General features: G+C 45.9%; 1 long non-coding RNA gene across 2 annotated transcripts; it reads right to left on the bottom strand.

Moving 5' to 3' along the window:
• Positions 1-8,251: 8,251 nt before the first annotated feature.
• LOC122405946 (uncharacterized) lies at positions 8,252-16,602 on the bottom strand. 2 transcript variants are annotated; one of them, XR_006259855.1, is made up of 3 exons: positions 16,469-16,602; positions 15,846-16,016; positions 8,252-10,938 (listed from the first exon to the last, which is right to left on the bottom strand). It is a non-coding gene; the product is annotated as an uncharacterized lncRNA (long non-coding RNA). The 2 variants fall into 2 exon arrangements; XR_006259854.1 differs by having other exon boundaries at positions 15,846-16,602.
• Positions 16,603-25,491: the final 8,889 nt, after the last annotated feature.

Genomic DNA, 25,491 nt, shown 5'->3' with positions numbered 1-25,491 from the left:
AATTGTCTCGATCGGAATGTCTGTTCGTTTCTCTCCGTTCGACCTGGGATCGTTCTCGCCTCGCTCGCTTATTTCAGAGATGAGTATCGGCTCCAAATAAAAAATTATTCGAGCCATTGCTCAACGGAATAATCATGAGGAGGTTAAAATATGAAAAAATAAAAGAAGAAACAAATGTTGGAGGATAAACACTTGCGGATGCAAAGCAGTCGAGTAAGCCTTTCGAGACGAATGAAAAATAATCGTCAAAAATACCGAAGCTGATAAGGATCGAGCGCCCAAATGACATGTTGAATAAAATCGAGGGATTTTCGATCGGTCGCGAAAGAGAAAGAGAGAGAGAGAGAGAGATATGAGTGAGAAGTCGAGACCGAAAAATCTCTTTGTTTCGCCGAAGCAATCGGAATTTCACTCGAGAGCTGGAAACCAGCTCGGTCGAGTGAGGAGAGGCAGAAAGATAGGGAGAAAGACGGGAAAGGAAGAGAAGAAAAAAAGGACGTGCGAGGGGCACGGGGCGGAGGGGGGAAGCCGGAGGATTCCGTTGGTAAAGTTGCCGCTGGGAAAAGAGAAGAGAAGAGGAAAGAGTAGAGAAGAAGGACGACCACCCTCGCATATCGCTGTGTTTGGTCCCGCAGCTTTCAGGACGAAAGAAAGAGAGGGACGGGAAAGCACGGATAGGGAGAGAGAGCGAGAGAGCAAGAGAGGAGAATAAAAATTATAAGGAAGAGAGAAGGAGAGAGAATGAGACATGCGTCGTTTTGTATCACAGTCTTTCTCCCTCTCGCTTTTCTCTTCTCTTCGCGCTGTGTGTATATACGACGTCACTGACCCCACACTCCGCGGGTGAAGTGCAACAGCTACGAAGAAGAGAAACTGCCACAAAGAGGGAGAGAATCTGAGCGGCCGGGCGAGAGAGAGAGAGAGAGAGAGAGGAACGAAGAAGAGCGAAAAAGATATTTCTATACGGATCTATATATGTATGCAGCGATGGCATTGCATGGCCCACCTACACGGTTTTCTCGCACCCGAAGTACAACTTAAAACTCGAAACGTATACAGAGTGTCCCTGAAGCTAACCTCTTAAATTTCCAATCTCGATAACCCGTCAAATATTTAGAAAAAAAAGTCCTCGAGGATTTTTCTCTTGGAAGAACGATTCTTCAGTTAGAAATCGTTCGAACACGACTGGAGGAAGAATTCTCGCTCTGTTCGCCTCTCCCCCGCCCACTTCTGTTTTCCAGCGAGCGAGATTCTGAGACGAATAATCGAATTTATCGTCGCCAGGATGAGAAACCTCCGAAGACTTAATTCTCCGGGTCTTCGTAGCTCGATCTCGTGTGACGAATATTCGACTGATTTTTGCAGCATATCACACGCGTGTGAAGGCACTGAGGGCTCTGGGCGACGCTTGCAGCGCCCCTGAAACTAGCAACACCTAACGGACAATCGCAGTGGAGTGGGGAAAACGGCGGCGTTAAGGGACCGAGAGGAAAGGGAGGCGGGGGGGGGGGGGGGGGCAGCTATGCAAAAGCTTGAGGGACAACGCGTTCCATACGCGTATTGGCATCGTCCACATGCAAATGGAGGCTCGCTCGTTATCGACAAAAAGGCGGAAGTCGCCGGATTCAGCGCACCGAGCAAACTCCCCTCGCAACCTTCTTTTCACTCGAATTTCGATGCACACGTACACGTGCATTATATCGTGGATTGTAGATAGATATAAAGTACGTGCAATGTACACATGCACTTGGAACGCCATTGCCCTCGACGTCGAATAACAAAAAAAGAAAAAATGCGGGAAGGAGAGATTCGTTCCCGTCCACTGGCATCGTCGCGTACCACCATTTAAATCCACGTCTCTCCCTCTCTCTCATTTATTTTCCCTTTTTATCCTCTTTTCTCCTCTCTCGTCCTTCCTGCTCGTCTTATTCTTCTACTACGTAAATGCATGCGCGTCTAGAGACATATCCGGTCAATGGGGGTCGTCCAAAAGAGAGTTCTTACGTTTTTGTCCTCGTCGATTCTTCGCTAATGAGAAAATTCAAGCATTTTTATACACTGCGGTCTCCCGAAGGTTTTGAAATAAAAAGTTCACGCATCATTCTCGTCTCGAGTCGACACGATAAAAATTCAACTGATCAGTGGTAATGAAAAATTCGTTTGATCGTGACAATAAATTTCTTAAGTTGAAATTACAATAAAAAGATTTGTTCAAAGCGGGACGAAGAAAGGACAAGCGAAAGCTCCAACACGCTCGTAGGGCAGCTTCAATGACAAAAGTACAGGAAGAAACTTCACGAGGATTCAGCTGAAGGATTCCATTGTTCCCTGACCCTCGTTACCCCGCGCGCATTGAATTATCGAGTGTACATACATATCGCTGTTTATCCTGGAATGTTAATAGCAATGGGTCTGTTTTTCGTTTTTTTCTCTTCGCACCCTCTGTCTCCGGATGCTCGATCTGCTTCTTTCATCGGGCGACGACGTTCACCGGGCGCGCTCGCGCGTTCGCCGCCGCTCAGTTCTCGAATCCAGAAGCAGTCGTCGAAGCCCCGCACACAACAGCACTGCGAATGCAGATTGTCTCCGAGTGAGGAGCGTCTCCTCGTTCGGAGATAGAATGCATCGGGCCCTGAGGCTCTCTTGCGCGATGAGAGAGGAGAAGGAGGAGAGGATGAGATACGAAGAGGAGAAGAAATATCCAAGGATGTCGAGGAGAAGCTCGCTCGCGCTCGAGCTCCAGCACCCTTCTCTATATACTCCTTCACCGGGATAACGATCGATGGTAACGTTTCCAGTTTTTCTTCTTACAGGAAGACTCGTCGTCTTGGTCGTCGAGCCACCAGCACCAGCACCAGCTCGATCTGCACACACCCTCGCAACTCTCTCCTCTCTGTATCTCGCTCAACTCTTTTTGTCTCCCTTCCTTCGCACTGTTTTTCCATATACGTGTATATACACATTTCTATGTATATCATTTAGTTTTTCTTTCACTACGAAACTCGGCTCGAAGTTTCGAATTATATGCAAATAAGAGGTACTCTGTACAAACGGAATGTTAACATAGCTATACATTGGCGAGTAGTTAATGCAAGTTTCGGATTACGTCTTTTGGAATCGAACGAAGTAAAAATGACTTTTTCCTTCGTACCGACTATCCTCGAGTATTCCACAATTTTCTTATTTTCTTGAATTTACTCAAAGATAAAAGAAACAAAGTTATCTCGTCGTTGGGCGAAAAAGTAGAATTCAATATATTTATTTTCATGCCTGAAAAATAAGAACTCACGTGACCCACATTTTGTACGAAACGTCAAATCGTCGAGTTTCTTTCGATGCACAGTCCAGTGCAATAGTTTCGAGTGTAATAAGACAAAAAATAGTCAAGTCAGAAAACCTTGACTGTGAACAAGGTGAAAATAGCTCCGCAACTGGTATCTTCGAAATGCCCGATTTCGAATTCAATCTCATTGATTGTAAATTCAAATTGATCCAACCGCGCGTTCCACGCTCGTTACACAACGACGCAGATAAGTACGACAAGGGTAAATTGAAAGTGAAAAAAATGGAGAAAAACGGTTCTCGCTCGAATTAATCGTTCGACACAAAAACCATTGGAAAATTGATCACAGAGTTAGCATGATAATTAAATCGGTTCACTAATGACCCGCAACGATATGCGCGCGAGAGGTTGGTATGACGAAATGAGCAAATTATGAAAAAGATAGGAGCAACGAATATATCCGCGGTTCTTACCTGACCAATGACTGGCCTCCCGGGGTCACATATATACATAGAAATATTCTTATTACGCTTCTATATAAAGATACGCGTGTACGATATATGCATATATCCTGGTTAAACATGCATACGAAGGTGCATATCGTACCTCGTCGTTCGTCCTCTCAGTCGTGCACTCTCACTCGACGAACATACGAGCGAGTGAGCGCTCTTGCGCGAGCAAGTGACTAAACGAGGGAGAAGTGCGCGCGCGTACCGGCGAATGCCGGAGAGCGCGTCGCCTGGCGGACTCTGCGTGTACTCGGAGGTCTGCGAGGGGCCATTGTCGCTCGACTTCGTATACAAGCCTATAAAGAGCGCATAGCGTACATTTCTTGGCTCTTAGATACGTATATAGCTTTGATATCGTATGTATTATATATATATATATAATATATAGTGTTTACCTGATACGTATACCTGTATGGAATTCAGAAGGCATTATTGCGGGTGTACACGGCGCATACTCGTTGGCAAAGAGAACGCGGGGATGTCAGCTAGTAGGGAAAACTTGTACGCTTCCTCTTTCTCTTTCCTATATTCGTGTTTGCTTCTTTCACGATCGCCGGTTTGTTGTAGACTTTTCTCTTTCTTTTACTTCGCTTTCTTCCCTCATCTCGCCTTCTCTTCTCCTTTTTCCCTCTTTTCTCGCTCTTCCTTTTTTCCCCCCTTTATTTTCTTTCCATGCGCTTACATCGAGGGAATGGCCAGAGCGCGACGGAGCTTCTCTCGTCGGGAAGATGTTCTCACGCAGTCCCGGAGGTCACCTATACGGTTTTCTCTTTCTCGCGCCCGCACTCTTTCTCTCTACCTTCCTTTTTCGCTTCTCCTCGCCGCATTGTTCGCCCTGAGATCATTCGAACCAGAGACGCCGTTCGAAATTATTTTTCGAACAAATGATCATTAACTCTCTTCCGACTATTTACACTCGCCTCCGATTCGAAAATTACGATAATCGTCAATAATTCAGCTTCGAAGTACACTCGTGCATTTTTCATATATCAATTGTACTCGATCGCGTGTCATCCGAATGGAAAAAAAACGTGCGTACAGTTTTCCAAAATTTGCCGATTTTCTCACGTACCTGTTTCGATATCGTTCCGGACGAAGCTTGAAAATTGTGTTCATTTTTCTCAGAGGAGAGCTCGAAAAGAAGAATCGTTCGGGGGTTAAAAAACATTGAAAAAGTAACAGAGGGGAAAAGAAAACTTGGCAGCTACGATAAATCCAGAATTCCATGCGGACCCCATAAATTTATCGACGCGTCTATCTGTGACCGAACGGCCTCGTCTATGCATGTTTAATGCCCGGACTGGTGTACGCTTATGCCTGCGTACAGGAATAACATTAGTCAAGTACCCTCGAGTGGGAGGATAGGAAAGGATAGAAAGAAAGATCGCGCCCGTGTGCTAACGACAAGGAGGAAAAATCATAAATGAAGGAAGATGAAGACGACGAGGGTGTTACTACCATGACAAAGGCTTGGCCAAAAACCTGCCTGACAACCTGTAAAATTCCTATGAATGAGCTCAACCTCCGCGACCTCCGCTGACCGCGAGAGGGCGTTCGAGCTGCTGTGCTGCTGCGCGCGCCCTCGCGCTCGCTCGCTTACCAACCCAACAGCTCTCCTTCCAATCAAATTCCTCGAACGAAAGCGCGCACGCCGGCCTCATACAGCCAGTGGTGAAAAATCACTGTCTTTTGACCGCCACATGACATTGCCTCGAAATTTGTCCGCCTATCGAGAGATTACTGGGAATTTCAAGTAAATAATTAACTTTTCACTTCGTTTATTTGCTCAATGAGTATTGGAATCCCATTTTTTGTGAATATTTTCATTCGAAAAATTATGTCGAATATGGTGGTGAACGATTTCGTCAAACTGGTCTTTGAAACGAAGGTAATTTTTCGTCCAAAGTTCATTGCCACGTTGCGTAAAAAAAATGAAAACAAAAGATTCTTGAGTATAGTTTTTCTTTGATTTTATTGAGATATTCGAGCGACGTGATTCCTCGAGAATCGCTCCATCCGAGTCATTGAATACGTAGTTTAAATTTCTATCCGATAACCGAGAGAGATGGCGAGAGCAAAAGAAACAGTAAGGGGGAGAGAGAAACCGGAGAAGCGCGAACCGGAGGATGAGCAGTCTTGGAATCCGGACGTTCGATCTTTCGAAACAGAAAATCCCGAAACGGCTTAAGCCGTAATTCATCAAAATTCAATAAGAGGAACTCGGATTAAGTGAATCAAGCTTTTGCACCACCGTGTTTAATGACTTGATCAAATAAAATGTCAGATTCGAAGCGATTATTACATGAAAATTCGAATGATGACATTCGAAAATAATAATTTGCATTTAACAATAATTGGAGGAAAAATAACGCCCTCCGCGGACTAATCTCGTTCGACACTTTCAAATTTCCACACAAACTCGTTCATAATTCGGAAAACAAAATTTTTTATGGAAAAATTAAGCAATTTTATTACCAACGTCGAATTAACTCGCTAATCGAATAAGGAGCCGATTCAATGCACGGAGACTCGGATACCGTCGAAATCCTAACGGCGAGAGAACCCTGCTCGCCGTGCCTCGCGTGCGGGGTCATCGATATCGATGACTCGTTTTTCGAAAGGACAATGAGAACCTTTTAAAAAAACAACGGTGCAAAAAGGTCTTATTTACCGATATGATCGATACGAAATCCTATCAATAAGGAGAATCGACACAGAGGAGGTTCGACATGATGCTGACACCAGGAGTCCTAATCCGTTATTCCGTTGTGGTGGACTATCGAGTCCGGGGCGTAAGCAGAACGCGCTCGAACCGGTTGAGTACTTGGGCGTTTTTCTTTCACGAATCTCTGACCGGAGAAGGAGAACGAGAAGGAGAGAGAGAGAGAGAGGTCGAAAAAAGTACAGCAAGATCGCGACGAACTATAGTGAAAAAAAAGTGTTGTATTATAAATACTTTTACATTTGTGTATGGAGAGTATTTACGAAGTGTTGTACAGATATAATAGTTGTGTAAATAGCTACAGTCGGCACGGTGATTTGTAGATTATATTATACTATAGTAAAAAATAAAAGACAAAAGAGAGAGAGAGAGAGAAATGTATGGTGTTCGACGACTGAACGTTCGCGTTTGTGTACAGCAGGTCGTTGAGCCTAACTTCCACGTCTAGCAAGTCACGTGAGCGTATCTCGTACGATCCTCTTTTTCTCTCTTTGCCTGCCTCCATCTTTCTTCCATTTTATTCGTCTCTTTCTCTCTCTCTCTGAGTACATCCTTTATGGGATTGTTCGAGGTTTATACACCTCATCTCGACCTTCTCGCCGAGGTGACTTCAGTTCCACGGATCCCTGTTCGAGGTGTGACAATTTTTAATTTACCAGTACGAGCATTATACGCGAAGCAAAGTGGCCGAGTGGCCTCTCGAGGAAATAGCGTCCTTGCGAGATCAGTCGAATCGAGCGACGAGTCTGGGCTTTTTTATTCGCAAAAATATGAAATCGTTGCTCAACTTGGTTTGTTGTTGAACGCCGAAAGGAATTGGTTATAAAAATGACGCGGATCTCGACGACGGGCGTTTCCGAGCTGTCAAAGTGACAGGAAGGGGGGGGGGCCGGAAGAAACGTGACGATGGAAAAACCACCACTGAGATTCCCAAAAATTCAATAATTCTTCGAGAATTCGTTGATAAATGTTTTTCGATCGCAATTATTGTTTACGGACGCAGACAAAACGCTGGAGAGCTTCGTAAATATTAAAATTCCGATGGTCTCGATTGCGATGTATCTTTTCTAGACATCGTTCCCGTCTCGGTGAATAAGAAAAACTTACGAAACGTACGAGGGCAAAACAAGCGTGTTCAAACAGCGTATAACAAGGGACGTTGTAGCTGGTTACTATGAAGCGAATAACCGACCGAAGCGTGAAAAAAGGGTGAGGGCTCGTCTCGTTCTACGAGGTCCCTTTAGCCCAAGACGCCACCGAGTAATTCGCTCCTCTATTTTTTCTTCCGAACAATTCCACCAGAAGTTTTTTCCACTTGACCCAGATTTTTTTGCCAAGGTCAGCCCCCCGTTCGGGACTGAGGGAAATTCCGTCCCGGAAAATGAGTTTGAGTATCGAATCGCCCGTGAAATTCTGACGTCCACCGGAAGTCGGAAGAATTCGAGAGAGCCTCAGAATTCTCAAAGTATTTTCGATCCATCCCGAGGAATTATTTGTCTCCGCGTACGAGACGAATCGCGAAGGCGATTGCGAGCAAAACGACACTCGAACGTTGAAAAACGAGTCCTCACGACCCAACGACATTGAATAACATTATAAAATGGTTCATGAAAATGTGAAGACCAAAGAAAATAATTGAAACTGCAAAAATGGATAATCAACATTCGAATTACGTCACAATACGCGTTCGCCTTATCAGCAGCAAAGAAAATGTTTTTCAATTATTACAGCCTCGAGGAAAAATTCTCATTTCGTTTATTTCACAATAATTATTCATAATTATTCTTTGTTGAAACGATTTCATAACTTTTGATGTTGTAAATTGGACAGGCTCAAGACCCGAGCCGCAGTGACGTTCATCATCCATCTAGAAGAACCTCGAAAGAGATATACGCAAGAGAGTAAACACGAGCGGGAGGCAAGGGAGGGGCGAGAGAGAGAGAGAGCGTGTACAGAGAATAGGAGCAATAGAAGAGACGGTGCGCAGTGAATTGCTAGACGGCCTTGTCAGCGCCTCTCAATTTTCTCTTGTGCGTCTTTTGCGACACTTCTTATACGTATAGTATCCGTCGTGGACATATTGGGTATTACCACTTGGTTAGATTCAGTTACGCGACGTTTTTTTCACGACGTATAATTTCTTAGTCTTCGTCAGATTATGTTTTTTCCAATGCACAGAGACTTTTTTCATGAGGCGAATGAGAGGTTGAAAATTCAGCGTGGAGAGACTGAAAAACATTTATCTAAGAGGATAAAACTCTGTAGCGAGAGGCTCTCGTTTTATACGAGAAAATTATTATTATTGGAGAATATTCTGGCGAGTGACGTTCGAGACTGCTTGATTTTGACGAGTCGAATGTTCATTTAGAGAAAACTTGACACACAAATTTCGATAATTTTTTCCCCCGGAACTGGTCACTTGCTTTTTTTCCTGTGCTCGTTGTACACCCGGGTAATTTGAACGATATTCGTCCTCCCCGGAGAGTCGCTCGAGCATCGATCACTGGATCGCCTTCGCGCCGAATAAAATAATGACGTTGTACGAATAACCGAATGCGCGGCGCATGAACAATAACGATGTGCCCATCAGCCGCAGGTGCCGAAGGTCCCAGTCGAACAAAAATGGACCAGGTTGTTGGTATTCGAAGGAAAAGTGTATCAGAAATAAATAATTTGACGCTCAACTCGAAATGACTTTTGAAAATATCGAAATAAATGAAATGAGAGATAAAAGTAAGCTTTTCCATAACTGATTCCAAAGCGCCATCGAATTTTTATAATTCCCAAGGCAATCTCGAACAATCAGCGTGAGATACCAAAGCGAATATTCATTTTCAGCTCCACTTATTTCGTTCCCCGGACGCTATACGCGGGCAGGAAGATAGCGGTGCTATTTGGCGTTGGTAGGTAACGCGAAGATATTTCATACTACAGATATTTCTTCTCTATGGGAAATACCCTTTAGCACTGGCTGCTCACATTACCTTACTTACTACACTATACGGGGTCAATGCCACTGCCGCTACGATCTTTTCTCTCTTTCTTCGAGTCTCCTCTCACCTTCGTCCCGAGCCCCACTTCCCTTAAACTTGCCCGGCTTCGCGCGCGTCTGCTCTTTTCTCGGTCTCTTTCCTTCTTTCTTTTTCTCTCTTTCTCTTTCCCTCATTCGATAAGACTCCCTTCGTCCTGTTCTCGTGTGCTCGTTCACTCGTCGTCTCGTTTTGTTCTGTGCGCTCTGCCCATTATAAAAGTATATACGTATAGACAAAGCATACGAGCGATGTGCAGCGATATAAATGTACACAAATATATAGACGTGTATATTAAACTATACAAATGCACGTGTATCGATTACCCGAGGCAAAAGGGACGGCGAGTCTCTCAATCGAGCTTTGACACGCGCCCTTTTCATTCTCAAGCATCTGCCTTCGCACAGGCTTTGTAGATATGTTCGTGATACACACAAACACGAAGACACATGCGCACAATCTCTTGTGCACGCCGCTCTCTTTCTTACATTTCTCTCCTTGCATTCTCAATCTCCCTCGCCCTCGTTCTTTCGTCATCTTTTTTCTTCTCTCCCCCCTCCCCTCTCGCCGGTTTTCTCTCTCTCTCTCTTTCTCTTTCTCCCTCTCTGACGCCTTCGCGTTGGCTCTTCTCGACCGCCGCCCCCGCTCCAGAGACACCATCCTCATCGACCCGCGTTCGTGTGTACTATACCATATCATCCTTCACGTTAATATCTATATCTATACAGAGGCGTACCGAGCACTCTGGGGACTCGCGCGAGAGTTCACTATTTGACTCTTTCTACTCTCTCATTCGTCCTTCCGTCTCGTCGTCTCAGCTTCTTGCTTCATCTCGTCTCCTTTTCCTCGTACACATAACCTCGCACATCCACCTACAGCATCGGAGCAGCATCTCGACGGTTGCGTCTCGCCTCAGCGTCGCCTCATTCTCCGCCACTCTTTTTCCCTCCCTCTTCTCCCTCTCTCTCTCTCTCTCTCCTCTCCCGCACACATACCAACCATCTGACCCATGCCATCCGCCTTATAAACTATTCCAAAAATCCACACGCTTGTTATTATCGCTTAACCGAGGAATATGCTCGCCCTCAAGATGCCGCGACAATGAGCAACTTTGTTCAAGCCCTTGGATCCACCCGAGATTCGAACCTCGTTCCGAGTCCTTAGTTACCAAGCATTTTCAACGCTTTACTACTTTTCTTCCTTTTCAGTACGATTCCCGATCGCGGCCAATCAAATCGATTGGACTTACGAATCTGCTGGTCGCGTTTGCCTCGATTGCCAATCGTTTTCCTTGTTTTCGCGATAATCGCGCATCGCCCTTTTTCCCAAATCCTCATCCCGTTTTCGATCCTCGACCAGACTGGGGCTCCAGACAGGAAAATATCGTCGAAGCTCCTGAAATGAGAGAGGAATTTCAATAAACTCGTAATCGTTTCTCGTCTTTGATTCGGTCTCATTTTGAAACCTTCTTTCATCCCATCAAGAGTGAATTTTATTTTCATTTGATGCACCAAATGTCAAGCTCGTTCGTACTATATTTTTCGTATGAAAATAGATGATCGTCGCAGCATCGAGAATCGCGAGCGGTGGACAAAGATCGATAGAGTAACGAGCGACTATTAGAGGCCCTTTAAGGTCCGCGTCGCAGGTCTAGAGAACGAATGAGACTGTACGAGTCCAGTGCGAGCGTTTATTCGGCATAAATCTCAAGGCTCTCCTTTCTCGGGACGTTAACATCGTTTTTCTCAGTTGTCATAAATCCTTAGGTACAAATCTGAGGAGGATGACGACACCTACGCCGAGTTTCTCAATCGTCGATCTCTCCAACGAGTTTGTTCAGAGTTGCGGTTCTTTTGACAGGAAGCACGAAGGAAATATTTCGTGTACAAATTTGACCAAGTTGAAAGAGTTTTTCGGAGGCTGTGCCCCCAGAAGCCGCTCGCACACGTACAAGTTACAACTGTTGATGCACGCGATGAGATCTCTTGTATACACGGATGGCTTTTGCTGCTTTTCAACAGAGAAAAAGAGAAATAGAGGGAGAGAGAGAGAGAGAAAGACTTCCAGGAAGTAGGTGGTTCGTTGGTCTCGTAGAGGGCCCTCTCACCGCGGGATCATCGGCCCTTGGCAGTGCTTACTTGCCATCTCTATAAGCCCCTCTCCTTTCCTCACCCGATACTTGGCCCTCTCTCGCTCTTTCTTTTGCTCGGCTGCTCACTGTTCCGTTCCCGGGCTATTTCAGTTATTCTGCAGTGTGCAGCTATTTTAAATATACGATATATTGTGACGAGAGGCGCGAGAATAAACCGTCCGTTGCGAGAGGAGAAAAGGGAATGGGAAGATTTTCAGAGAGAAACGAGAATAAAAAGGATAAATAAATGAAAAACAACGTGGACGAAGAGGGAATTGAGATATTTATAGAGAAGTTGGGGGGGTTAGGACGAGCCGCATTATGGCCGAGAGAAGTCTGAGCTCCCAAATTTCCGTGTCACTTTTTTGTTCCTGACGTCGGCGATATTCCGAGTGGAAGAGTGACGGGCAATGAGGGAAAAAGGCGTGAGGAAACCGGAAGCATTATAATGTCGTACTTGGGATATGTTTTGTTGGGTTAACTGCAGCCTGAAATGTGAACTTCCGAAAAGCAGTTGCAGGAGTGAGAAATTCTCGCAATTAGCAAATCGAGCAAACCTTTTTTTTATTCCAGCGAAGTTTCGACGTCAGCTTGACAGGTCATTAGCGAATGGGGGGGAGGGAAAAAAAAACTAGTGTGTGCGACCGTTGGAGAGTTTTGGTAGACACGCAGAGGCGAAAACACGAGTCCGTTGACAGCGGTGATAACAGTAGTTGAGCAAAACGTATCTCTCGTCACTCGTCTCCGCTCAGTCCGCTTGTCCCCGGCGTCCTGTCACGCTCTATTTCGAGGACCGGTTTGAGGTGGTCCTGTTATTCCGATCATCACGAGAATCGCTGATATGTCTCGAGACGTCAAAAATATTCCATTTTCTGGCGAGCGCTTCGATACGGCTGTTTAATAAATTCGCCACCAGATGTCGTCGAGCCATTGCTCAATGAACGGCGCACACGCACTCGAACCCCCCATTACCGCTTTGATTCTTATTCGCGTTCGTGTATTAAAGAGGATTCAAACAGTAACGAGATTGTTAAATTCCCGTTGCTGTTTACGAGAATCACGCCACTCGCGCGGACATCGCACGCTGTAAAAATATCGCGATTGTCCTTAGCAGGAATTTGCTCGAGTTGCCACGAGCCACGGCAAGCGAGCGGCGCGCCTCTAGCGACGGTCGTTTGCATACTTTTTCTCCGGGATTTTAGCCGCACTCCCTATACGCACATGCGAGTTCGCAGGATCGACTTCATTTTTTTTATCGTCGATACAAGTGTACAATTTCTACGTCTCTGTTTCTCAAAAGCGTCACCAGTGGTCGCTGACTTTGGTAACAGGCGCCATTACGCGTTAATACACTTTGACTCGAAAAGCGACAGAAAATAGTGAGTTTCAATACGTTTCTACTTAATTCCAACGTCTTTAGGCTGCTACATTTAAATGTGACATTAACGTCACTATTCGAGCCTCGAGACTTGTTTCTCTAAGAGTGAAAATCTCGTTACTAAATGGCCGCGCATCGTTGTACCGTGAATTTTGGCTGAGGTTATAGAAGAAGTGACATTGATGGGGACAAAGTACTAAATTAGTGGTGGCTGGGAGCGCCATTGATTGATTTATTGGTAAAGTTTTCCGTGGATCGTTCGGCTAATAACCATGCGCTTAAACTTATCTCCACGCGACACGTCTCTCCTCTGTTCGGCTTGTGTCCGCTGTTAAAGGAATTTCCTATGATTAGAATGAGTATTTCTATACGCGCGGGGCGCCTCGAGGCTCCCCCGATCCTCTGCGCTTCCTCCGACACGACCGAACGAACCGACCGGCAAACTCTATATCTGTCCCAGACGAGAATAATCCACCAAGTCTGGTCTGGTTTCGTCGGCGGATGAAGCGAGCGAGGAAGAGCGAAAGAACGAGAAGGAAAGTGAGAGAAAGAGAAATAGAAAGAGAGGGAGAGGGAGGGAGAAAAAACGCCGAAGCAGGCGCGACTAAAGATCGACGTGATCAATCGACCCTAAACTTTGTTTACAAATATCGAATCACTTATAAAAAAATCAACGATCCTCGACGATCTACGATTCCTTTCATTCTTCCCATTCGAAACATCGCTGAAACATCCCTTCTGTCCGAAGTAAAATCTTCCAAAATACAACTGGTCCCGCGAGTCATAAATTATATCTAAAAAATTACCAAACTCCGCAGTTTACTCGTGTGTGAAATTTCTCCAATTAATAACCAAATGACCGATGAAATTTTTCCACATTCAACGACGTCTCCGAGATTGCCGAGATCTGCTTCGATTAAACACAATTGAGGCGTCACTTCAGTAATAAAATGTCTCGAAAAAACGTTGGGACATGCATCGTTGGGCATGGACAAGTCAACGTCACTTTGAACCTCGCTATTCACCAGTGTCCGTCCACAAGCAGTTTTCCTGGCCGACGTCAGCGCCCCCCACAGGCCCGTGTTGTCCCGACTCGTGAAGCACGAGTAGCGCGACTTCGGCGGCAGATTTGAAGGTAAAGTAGGCCTGAAAAAAAGAAAGGCATGAAGCACCACTTATTCACTTCTCGTACGTGTTTACGCCGCTTGTCGAGATTGCCACGCGGTGGCGTTCGCTCGGGAGCGACTCTCGATGAGTCGTCGCACGACATTCGTGGTCGTCGTGGTAGCACAATACGAGTAACAACAACGCTGCTCTCTCTCTCTCTCTCTCTCTCTCTCTCTCTCTCTCTCTCTCTCTCTCTCTCGGGACAGTGATAGAAAGGAGAGGGTCAGAGCGCTGTACGCGGGGCTTATTATTGGCAACGCTGCGCACATTCTTCCTCGACGTTCTACTATATAATGAGAGTAGGCATTCGCCATGTATACGTGTCCTGTGTATATTCGCACGCCTCCGTGTTACATACGACGGACACGTTGGTCCGTATGAAACATAAACACGTGTATGTATGGATGTAATCGAGTGTCAGCGCTCAACAGGACGCAACGGAGGCGTCTGAACGTACGAAATCGTGTGCTTCCTGCCCTTTTCACTCTGAGCGCTCTAAATATCGAGAAAGGAGTGAATATGTATGGGCAGGCGTACAGTGGACTTGTAGAGGCTCGACCAAAAGGCGGGTACGAAATCGCTGGAGGGGCCAGCCCCGTTCGCGGAGCCCTCGTGCACTTAAATTTCGAATAGTTCGTTTAAAGTGCTCGTTCCATGATTTTCGGGTGCAGACGACTTTTTCACTCGTGAATATTTCGTTTGCTCTCGAAATATTGTCCGGTCTATAAAGAGCTTTTTTTCATAAAAAAAAGCAACGCCTCGGTTCGAGTGACAGATTTTCCGATCACGTGAACCGCATTGGAACGGAAGTTTCGATTTCGTCTCGACTCATTGTAGGGAAAAATTAATGGTGGTTGAACTTTAGGATTCTTTTCGTCGAAAGCTCTTTTCGAATCGTCTCGAGATTCCATCGATCCGAGCCCTAATCTATTTTCTCAGCCGCGTGCGTTATCGGGATTTTGAAAACTCGCTGGAGGAGCTCTTTGGCAGAAGTGAATTCAAGTATCTTTCCGTAGGGTTGTCCCACTGTGAAGCGTGAGACGAATTGTGGATGATCCTGTACAGACATATACATATTAGGAGTACAGCTCTTTCGCTCCTTTTCCCGATTGGTCTGAGAGCTCAACCCCTACCTGAGCGCTTACCACGTCGACACCATATTTCTCCCCTAACCTCTCTCTTTCTTTGCTTCTCGTTGTTCAACGTCTATCCGTACATCTCTCTCCCTTTCGCCTTCTCTCCGTCTCTCCCTCTGGCGCTGTCCTTTTTTTCTCATTTCGTTTCCACCCCCGTACCGGTTACTTCCCTTGGTTTCACAATTCTAACCCCCGAACCTTAAACCTCCTGCGCAGTGTCTCCCTCCCCCTCCAACTGCTGCTTTTACTTCTCTCTTGCGCTCTCTCCCGAAGCTCTCCCCTCAACTTGGTATATTTTACCCGAGAGAGGCTTCCGTCTCGTCTCAACTCTCCCTTTTCTTCGGTGCTTTTGCTCTGCCGATTCCTCCCTCGCAGCCCCGTACATTTCCCTTCTCTCCTCTCTCCTCGTCGCTTCCTTTCTCCTTTTCTTTCTCTATCTTCTGTATAAATACGCATACTAATACAAGTACTATTACCAATGTATACTTACTGCGTAGTTATAGATCTTCTGCCTTCGCCTCGAAGATCAAGCAGCCCCTCGCTCTTCTCTCGCTCTGCCTCTTCTTCTCACGACGATCCTTACCTTCCACTGCGATCTTCCACCCTCGCCGTTCTCCTCGCTCTTCTCTCTCTCTCTCTTTCTCTCCCCTTTCGTGAGGCTCTTGGAAGATTTATATATACATAGACATTATTGTACACCTCTATATGTGCCCTTAAGCTGCTAAGTTTTCCTCGCTCATTTTTCCCTCTTTTAAATATTTTTCCGGCTCGCCCCTTCGCGAACAGGTCAATACGAAATATTCTGTTTAACAACGCCGACCACGCCGATCCATTCTTCTTTGCCTCTTTATTTTCTAGTTTTTTTTTCTTCTCCTCTTTTTTCACCGAACGTCGACTCCCGAAACGAAAGTTTGATTTACAAGAGCCACTTTTCAGACCCCCCACGTCACTATTTTTCGGCGCGGAGTGTCCACGACGGTTTTCTATCTCTCGACACCAAAGCCCGATTACTCGTTTACCCTGAGACGTCATTAGACTCATAACTGTGACATTACGCGCCGTATATCATCGAGATTTTTCGACGAGCCGCTCGAATTTCAAACGTTTTCTTACCTTTTCAACACCCAAAGCTTTATCGATCGACTCCAACCAGAAGGTTGGACTTGTATTCACGCTCTTTTTTATTTCACATTCTTTTTTCCTCTTTATTTACGAGCCTTTTGATAACACGAATCTTTATCAGTCATTTTTTTTCGTAGCGCCCACGTTATCGATACGAGGACAGAACAAACTGGGAATGAACGTGAACTAGTCGACTTAGTCTCCTCAGTTTTATTCCCATTACGCCTTATTTTTTTTACACGAATTTTCTTCGTGCATTCGTCGTCTTAAAACCACATGAATATTCGAAGAAATCGGTTTATTCAACTACCGTTAAATTTCACTCGGTCCATCACGCCTCACTGTCAGAGAAACGTCAATATTCGATCTGCCCATTCTCGTTCATGCTCCCTGCGAGAGAACCCATTCTAGGCTATTTTCATTAATTAAAATTCAACAAAATATACATTCGAAGCCTTCTCAATGATTTTTTACTCCAATGAAATCATCCTCGATTCCATCGTTTCGAGAATAATTTTTCCAAATAACATTCCTCGCTAGCGATCCGTCAGGACCTTTCCATCGATCGAGCATTTTTCAAAATTGAACGCTTCGTATCCCCGTACACCCAATGCTTCCCCGCTTGTTTGTTTTCTTAAGCAATTTTTCAAGCCTCTCAATTTGCTGCTCCCACGACGTTCGTTTTCTTGTAGTGTATCTGTATGCCTGTATTACCAGTGACTTTATCTTTATTACACTAGGCCACAATGGCGTTGCGATTCGAGTCATTCCGGGCTTGCGTTGTACATATCTGTACTTACGTATCTTATATGTGCTATATACCTGCTGCGCAAATCGTCGAGTCACGTGATCAGTCTCTCTCTCTCTCTCTCTCTCTCTCGCTCTCCCGACTCTCGAGATTAGCATTACGAACAGGGCGATAAAATTTGTTGCAAATAGTGTTTGCGACGAGGTTTATACTTACCCAACAGGTTATAAGACGCCTTATCACCGACTCACTTTCTGCCCCAATGTCAACATATAGGTTAGCCACACAATCGTCGAAATACTAGCCTGCCAATGGGCGCGCGCTTTATTACGAAAAACATTTGTTCTTTTCGCGACCTTCGAGTTCTAATGGCATTTGGAAAACATAAAGTTTGGTTAGTTGGTTAAACTCGAGATGTTTCAGTGGAACGGGGCTAAGAAAATATTTTTCACTCAAATTACTTACAAATGCGAAAATCCGACCCATTTTTTGATGCAATTAAAAAATAAATAATTCATATCTCTTCAACGCGTCAAGCTACAGAGTTCGATGAGGTCGCAATCGAAAGAAAAAAAATAATAAAAAATATGTCAACGTATAATATTCTCCGAAATGATATAGTTAATTAATTATTGAAGAAACAAATTTTGAAAATTTTCGAAAACAATTGGAAACGCTATCGCTCCGGTAAAGAGTCTCTGGCAGCAACTCGTCATGTCTTATAAATGTACTTGTCTCAGAGTCGCTGCCTAGATTTGTTGTTTTACGAATATTAAAAACTGGTAATATCGCGTTCGACGAAAAAGACGCTTCGAAATGCCGAGGCTTTATTCATGCTTTTGTAGAAAACGTTCACTCCTCTTCGAGCTCATTGACGATGATTCTCAGTAGAAATTCAATTGACTCGAATGAGGGACTGTAAAATACGAATTTGGGCCACGATAATATTTCATATTGTTGGATCTCCTCCAAAATATACGGAAATCGTGATTTTTCGTAACTGATTTTTTCCATGTGCTCGATACCATTGTGTAGCGTTATGGAGGCTTAAAAGATTTTTCATTCCTGATAAAATCCATTCGGTCAAACGTTCAAAGGAAATATAATTCGACGGGTTCGCTTAAAAAATCAAACCTTTTATTACCGACCGTCGGTATTCACGTTTCTTCCTGCAGTTCGTTTGTACTATTCCCCAAAATATTTCAACCTTCCTTGAGTCGGGGGTAACGAAGGATTTTTGGAGGCTCCCAAGCACGGGAAATTTCGCTGTTCGAGATGTTGGATGAGCGTTGGAAAAATGCTCGAGAACGTGCTCGAGAGCGAACGTTTTTCTTTGGGAGTTTCATCCTCTCGTGACCGTTCGGCCGGGCGCTGTCAGGTACATGAGAAAAAGGACCAGTCCCGTTACTCCCTTGTGTTTTCCCCCGGAATTTTGAGCTGGCGGGAAAAGAGAAAATCCTCGAGTAACGTGGCTCACTCTGCGTAAGCCCACGTTTACCTTCCATCTGGAAAAATGTCTTCCCTCCTCGTGCCCGTGCAAGCGTTCGATTCTTCGTCGTGTCCTCGACTCCGAGCGAATTTCGATACAGAAATAATTCTCAAATCAAAATAAACTCCGATTGGAATAAAAACTTTGTTATTACAGATCCGAAGATTGGGGTGGAGCCAAGACGACTCTCCGAGTCCGTCAGAATCGGCCGCAAAAACTCGCTCCGATTCTCTATTTGTGTTTTTTATTTTACCGGTCAAAAGCGGGCGCTGATTCATCAGAAGTCGCGAAAACTGAGCATTCCAAAAAAGGCCTTTTCAAATGTTTCTTTCCGGGGCTTAAAAGTGTGCGAATTTTCATAAATCGTTCCACCTCCGTTGCAAGCCCTTCGTCGAAGTCCGTTCGTCTTCTCACAATTAGTAAGCGCTCAAGCGCGCGTACTAAGCCAAGAAAACAGACAGGCCAAGAGTCGTGTTTTTTTCTCGAAGATTCGTACGTACGGTGTGTGCGCATATTCACCGATTCACGTCGATATTAACATCGAAGAAAATTGTTGCCACGTTTAGTCGACTGTTGACACAACGTTCGCTCCGAGATTAGTACCAAGTGGGTTGCGCAATTGAGCGGAAATCGCTGAGAAATCGTACTAATATGCGACTCTAAATATAGTCGTACTATGGATAGTAATGACGTATAGAGCAGGGAGAGAGATACGGTAAGCCCGGCTTGACTCGCCCAAGTTGATTATCGTAGAAAAACTTACCAACTAAGCGAAAAAAGTAAAAAGGACGAAGTCTCAGTGAAATTTTTTGTTTTCATTTTTTACACGGGTTTTCATCATTGAAATTATTTCGACAAATGTATTTTCCGTCCTCACCGTTCATTTTTCCTCCACACGCACCTGCGCCTCGTCTTGTTGCGCCCAAGAAAATTCTACAAAACGAGGCTATCCAGCGAAATTATTCTTGGCAGTTGGCAGTATAAATATCGGTGAAATTGTCAGTGCTCGTATAATTAGTCCAATTTCACCAACGATCCTTTATGGTTGCACTATTAGACGTAGCTTTCTCATGGAGAAAGCATTCATAATTTTTCAAAAATTATTACCGCTCATTGGTATTTATAATTTTAATCGTTCGAGGGAATGTTGAACGTTTTTTTCATTGATGAAGCTTCGTTCCGAGACTTCGATTCGACTAACAATCTTTCGGGTGGTTCCTTCTTTTAGTTGAAAAAAAAAAAAAAAAAAAAAATCGTTGAAACGGAGGCTCGGGTTAAAGACGATGAAAAGCTTGGAAACGTCGTACTAATCTGACGAATGCGTATAAAATCAAACGAATTTTTAGTCACCGCTCGATTATTGGTGCTTGAAAAGTTTCGCTTCGACAACTCAAGCCATTCTCGAGATTCTCGAGGTTATCGAGCCTCGACGATCTACCTCGGTAAACGAACGAGACTCGTTCGCGTTAAAAGATTTTCCTAAATGTCAGTTTGCGACCATTTGACGGACTTGAGCGAGTGTGAAAATCTACGTTTGTTCGATACCGAAGAAGTACTGATAAGAAAATAATGAAACTGGCGCGCAGGTCGGTGAATGAAATGCCAAGAAATGGCAAACTTCAGGAAGAGATCGACTGAACGAAACTTGGATAAATAAAAAATTGAGCAGCTTCCGGCGATCAAAGATCGCCAATAAATCTTTAGACTCGATGCTTCCGAATGACTGGACCAAAAATGTTTGCATCGCCCGGAGAAGGCGCTGTGCAGCGTCCCATGTCGCAGGAACCGTACAAAACTCATAGCAGGACACTGCAATGACCGTGATTGTCAAACACACCGCGCCGATTCCCGTCCGCTCGTACGTTCGATCGTGAGGTCACGGGCGGAATCGCGCACGCGCGAGATCCTCCAACTCGTTCTAAATATGCGTGACACGAACGTAACGAGGACTCGAGGACACGCGCATGTTCTTCGCGCTCTCGCCTCTCGAAGCGAGAATACACAGCTGCCAGAATGTCTCGGCTCATATTCCGTGCGTGTCAACACACTCGCGTCGAGTCGACATCCCAACAACGCCCATCAAGGATCCACGCACATCTTTACACGATTTATAATTAATTCATAGCCTTTTTAAATCAATATTACCGCTCGGACAGCCAAACACGTTACGCGTAAGTCGTCGTTTCACCAAAATTTATACTCGCTTTTGACAACTTGTCCCAACGACCTCGAAGCAGGATACATTTTCAAGCGATTGTCATTCAAAGTCGGTCCAATACCACAAGTATATTCGGCCAAATTTAGATTAACTAATTTAATGAAAATTCTCTTTCGATAAACAACGATCGCGGGCCCCCGGTCGTTGAGACTCTCGATGTAATATTTATTTATTATGTGTAATTCGATGAAAACGAACTTTTCCCGTGAGATCGATGAGGCTTCGTATTTTCACCTGTGGAATATAATTTCAACATCTTTTGTCTCGATCTCGAGAATATTGTTCGCGATATGAAATTACAAATTCACGACAGTCGTGCGAGGCCCGATTGACCGGTTTTTTCGTTCGAAAAGTGAAGAAGGAGCAGCAGCGACGGCGGCGGCGCGGGAGGGAGCGCGTGCGCGATCTGCCGGTGAGAGACAGAAAGAGCAGGCACGTGCGTCGTCCCGGCTATTTTCTCGTTTATTTACCAACGAGAAGCGCGCTCGGAGGAGACGCGCTCGCGCGCGCGAGCGCGAGCGCGAGAGAGGGAGAAGGAAAGTCTACGGTTAATACGAAGTGGCCTGTTTCGACGCTCTCGATCCGCACCTGGACCGGCCTCCAGGGCGTCCAGGCCGCACCGTGCCCGCCCGGTACGTGTTGGAAATATGCATGCTCGACGTGTATGGAAACACACTGTCAAAGACGCCAAACGGATCGAGACAGGGACCGCCGAAAGGGCGTACCAAAGTTCACGTGTACTCGTCGAACTCTTGAGTCTTCTGTACATAACAATAAGATGAAAAAAACGAGGAGGGAAGGAACGCACGACGCGTGATGTTGTACGCGCGTGCAGCAGCGTGCAGCAGCGCTCTTGACATTCGTATGCTCACGATTTTATAAAAAATTCGCCGAAGGCGATCGTCCAAAGTGATCGAGGAATCTACGCAAAGTACTTTGTCCCTTATTCTCATTATTGTGCTCCATCGACAACTTTATTCACTTCCCGGGGAGCATGAATAATCGTGACACTTTTATCGTCGGTCGGTATTCGGTCGATGTCGCGGTGAATTCTGTCAGGCAAAATTCTGGTTCGCACGGCCTTTTACGAATGGCAAAAAAGTATTATAATAAATGGACAGTTTGAATTTTAATTGCTCGGAAAGTATACAACGCATATAACGAGATTTTTAATGGACGAGCCTCGAAGTTGCTTTCAAAATATGTTGTACGCCGTGCTCGACGCTTTGTTACATCATCTTCGAGCTCGAGGAGGTGTACGATTATGATAATAATAACGGGTATATTTTTTTTGGTGATTAAACGGTACACTGTTATTCTCAGAAATATTTTTCCGCGTGGATGAAACTTCGCGTCGACACGAATAATACAAAAGCGAAATTCGTTTCTGGATTTCTTGATAATTTGTAAAAATAAACGAAAACATCTGTTACACGTCGCTCCGAGGGTAATGAATTTACCAAATTTTGTCTCGAATATTTGAATTTTTTCGTAAAAATGCGAGCAAGAAACAATCGCGTTCAATCGAAGCTGAAATTTAATGTAACACCCCGCAACAGAGCCGGTTAATTCAATGACGAAAATACTCTCCCGCGAAAAATTGGTTATTCGTCATCACGACGAAACGGTCGAGTGATAAATTGAATTTAGTCTTCATAACAGGGATTGCATGCTTTATAAATAGTAGGAGTTATTAAAATCGGTAAGATGAAGAATCGAGGGAACGGGATAAGTGCTTTATTAGGAGTGTTTTGGTGCAGCGATGCATTCTGAGCGCGCTCGTGTCCATACAGCGTATAAAGTCGGTACTGCTACTTATTCGAGGCGATCGACGCGGCGTTAAGCGTATATCCGTCGTCGTTCGATCGCAACCTCGCAAAGATCGGGCTACGCAGTAGCGAAGACGTTGGAGTGAGAAAGAACGGAGCGGTTGAGGAAGGAAGGAAGGAAGGCGAACGAGGGAGGGAAAAAAATGAAGAGAAATAATGAGTGCGGTGGCAATGTTGGGGATGGTAAAACGAAGCGGCTGTAAGCGCAGCGTCGTCGAAGCACCAGAAGCAGAAGTTCTCGGAGTATGGGAAGAGAACGAAAGAAAGATAAAGAGAAGAACGAAGGAGGGAAGGAAAAAGTGTGAGGAGAGAAAAAAGGGGCAAGGAGTAAACAAAAAAAACCCGAAGAAATAAAGAAAGAGAGAGGGCGCGGGAGGGAGACAGAGAACGGAAGAATAAGCGGAGAGAGAACGATTGAGCGGCGCGGGGGAGGGGGAGATGGCAGAGGAAACAAGGAGTGAGAGCGAAGAGACGTATATTATAATATACATACAAACTCTCGGGGTCTATATCGAAAGAGGAGATTCGAGAGGAGTTCGGAACGGCTACGGCCTCGTGCACATCGCCAGCGAGAAAGGCCTGAGAAGAGTGAGAGATTGAGAGAGACAGAAATAGTGGCGTGCATCTGTTACAAGCGCTTGAGATACCGAGAGAGAGGAGAGAGTGGGAGTATAACCTAAGGGAACCTTTCCTTCTGTCGCTCGTCTGCCGGACTCGCAGGCTCCACCCACACGGCACAACGCGTACGTGTATAGGTAGATATTTGTCGTCGAGTCGTCGTTGCGTTGTCGTCGCGGCGGCGGCGACGGCAGTCAGCACTGTGTGTTACCACAGAGAGACACACACAGGCAAGAAGACAACGGGCACGCACACGTACGAGGAGCGTGCATAAGAGAGCAGTGGTATTAGTAGTCGCCTTCGAAAGTCGAGAGCACGCACAATCTGGCAACAGTGGCTCCGCTATAACCGATATTGTGGCCGTGGATTGAATGGAGGGGAACTAGCTCAGGTCAAAGCTCCCCACCACCGTCAACTACGAGGCTCGACAACCCCTCGGGTCTCGTCCTCGTCGACCCCGCTCAACTCTTTCTCTCGTCTCTCCTCTCTCTCTCTCTCTCCTCTATTCTATCCGCAGTATTCTGCCTCCCTTTCTCTCCGCTTACTTCTCTTTTGCCAATCTCCCTCTCTCCGTCGCTCCCATCGAGTCTCTCTCGCTCTACCGTTTTTTCGCAAGTTTCTAGCTGCTACGCGAGACTCCCTTTCTCCGTCCCTCTTCCTCCCAGGCTCAGTGCTCTCGCTTTTTCTCACTCCGAATCGCTCTTGTACCATATACTTCATTCTTTATCCATCGGTCTCTCTCTCTCTCTCAGACACACCGCTTTGTCATACTGTACTCGAATCATTCTCCTCGTAGCTACTACCCCCACCGTGAATCACGCGCATTCTGACGGCCGTCTCTCGCGCTCCCTCAAAACGCTCCGCACACTCGCGCGCGCGCGCTCGCGCGCACACTCGTAATCGTGTATGTACACGGGGCGAGTACATACAATATTTGTATCGTAGCAGTAGTCGCGCTGTGGTAGGATATGATGTGTAGTACGCGATATAATAGTCGCCCCGGATTCGGCAATGTGTAGCGGTGTTGTGCACACACTATACGTATATGAATACTCATTGTACATCGTAGCGAAGTAACCCCGCGCCAGACCCCTCTATACTGCCGACAGGACAGTCGCCCTTCTACCTCATTCCCCGTCAACCCACCCTTGTGACTCCTCCGCCGAGTACGGCCACCGTGTCTATAGATATACGAATACTCTGTCTCGAACCTCGCTGTACTACACAATACTACTTCGGTATGCTATTCCTCTGGCTCCCTCTCTCTCGCTCGCTCGTTCTAACATTTACACCGAGCCTTGCACACTCGCAGCTCGGAGAGATAGTCGAGGGGAGAGCCGAGCTTGTCCGAGGGATCTCACTCGGCTGCCGTCGTCGATGCCTCGTCGCCGCTCGACTCGACGCCACCAGCTTGCTTGCGGTGTGCGTCCTGCCCCTCGCGCTGCACAGCATGCTCGTGCGGGAGACTCGTATTCTCGCTTGTGTTGAAACGTCTGTGGGCTCGAGTCGCGCGTGTGCGTGTAGCGTTGACACGGACGGAGAGGAAGGGGAGTTGGCTAAGCGGGAGTAGAATCGGAGGGGAAGAGGAGTAGCGAAACGTGAGAAAAAGGGACGAAGACCGAGGGAGAAGAAGAGAGAGAGAGAGAGAGAGAGAGGAAAAAAAGGAAATCGTCAGTTCGAAGCTCCCACCATGCTCACGAAGATCACTCTTCGGTGTGGTAAGAGCAAAACGGTGCTATATACGATCGACGTACTAGCGCGAGGACGAAAGCGTCGACATTTCGACTCGCGGCGACTCCACTCCGGCTCTACGATGCACCAAGGGGACCAGAAGTCCGAGAAAAAAAAAAGAACGAGCATACACAAACGGAGAACGAAGCAAGACAATGCGCGCGAGGAAACAACCGCCCCCACCTAACCCCCTCCCCCCACCCCCTCGTTCAAACTCGTACACGACCGCCACGCTCTCTGTTGGCTCAAACAACCTCTCACTACAGATAGTATTACTTTCAGACGTTTAGCGCGCGCGAGCACATCCCTCACCCATCGAGCGCGGGCCTTTCCACGCTTGACGCCAATGCGCTCGACCCTGCTACTGCTGCCACCACGCGG

Source organism: Venturia canescens, chromosome 2 (genome assembly GCF_019457755.1).
Source record: "Venturia canescens isolate UGA chromosome 2, ASM1945775v1, whole genome shotgun sequence".
NCBI classification, from domain to species: Eukaryota; Metazoa; Arthropoda; class Insecta; order Hymenoptera; family Ichneumonidae; genus Venturia; species Venturia canescens.
Note: the sequence above shows the minus strand (reverse complement) of the source record. Positions and strands in the feature narration are given on the sequence as shown.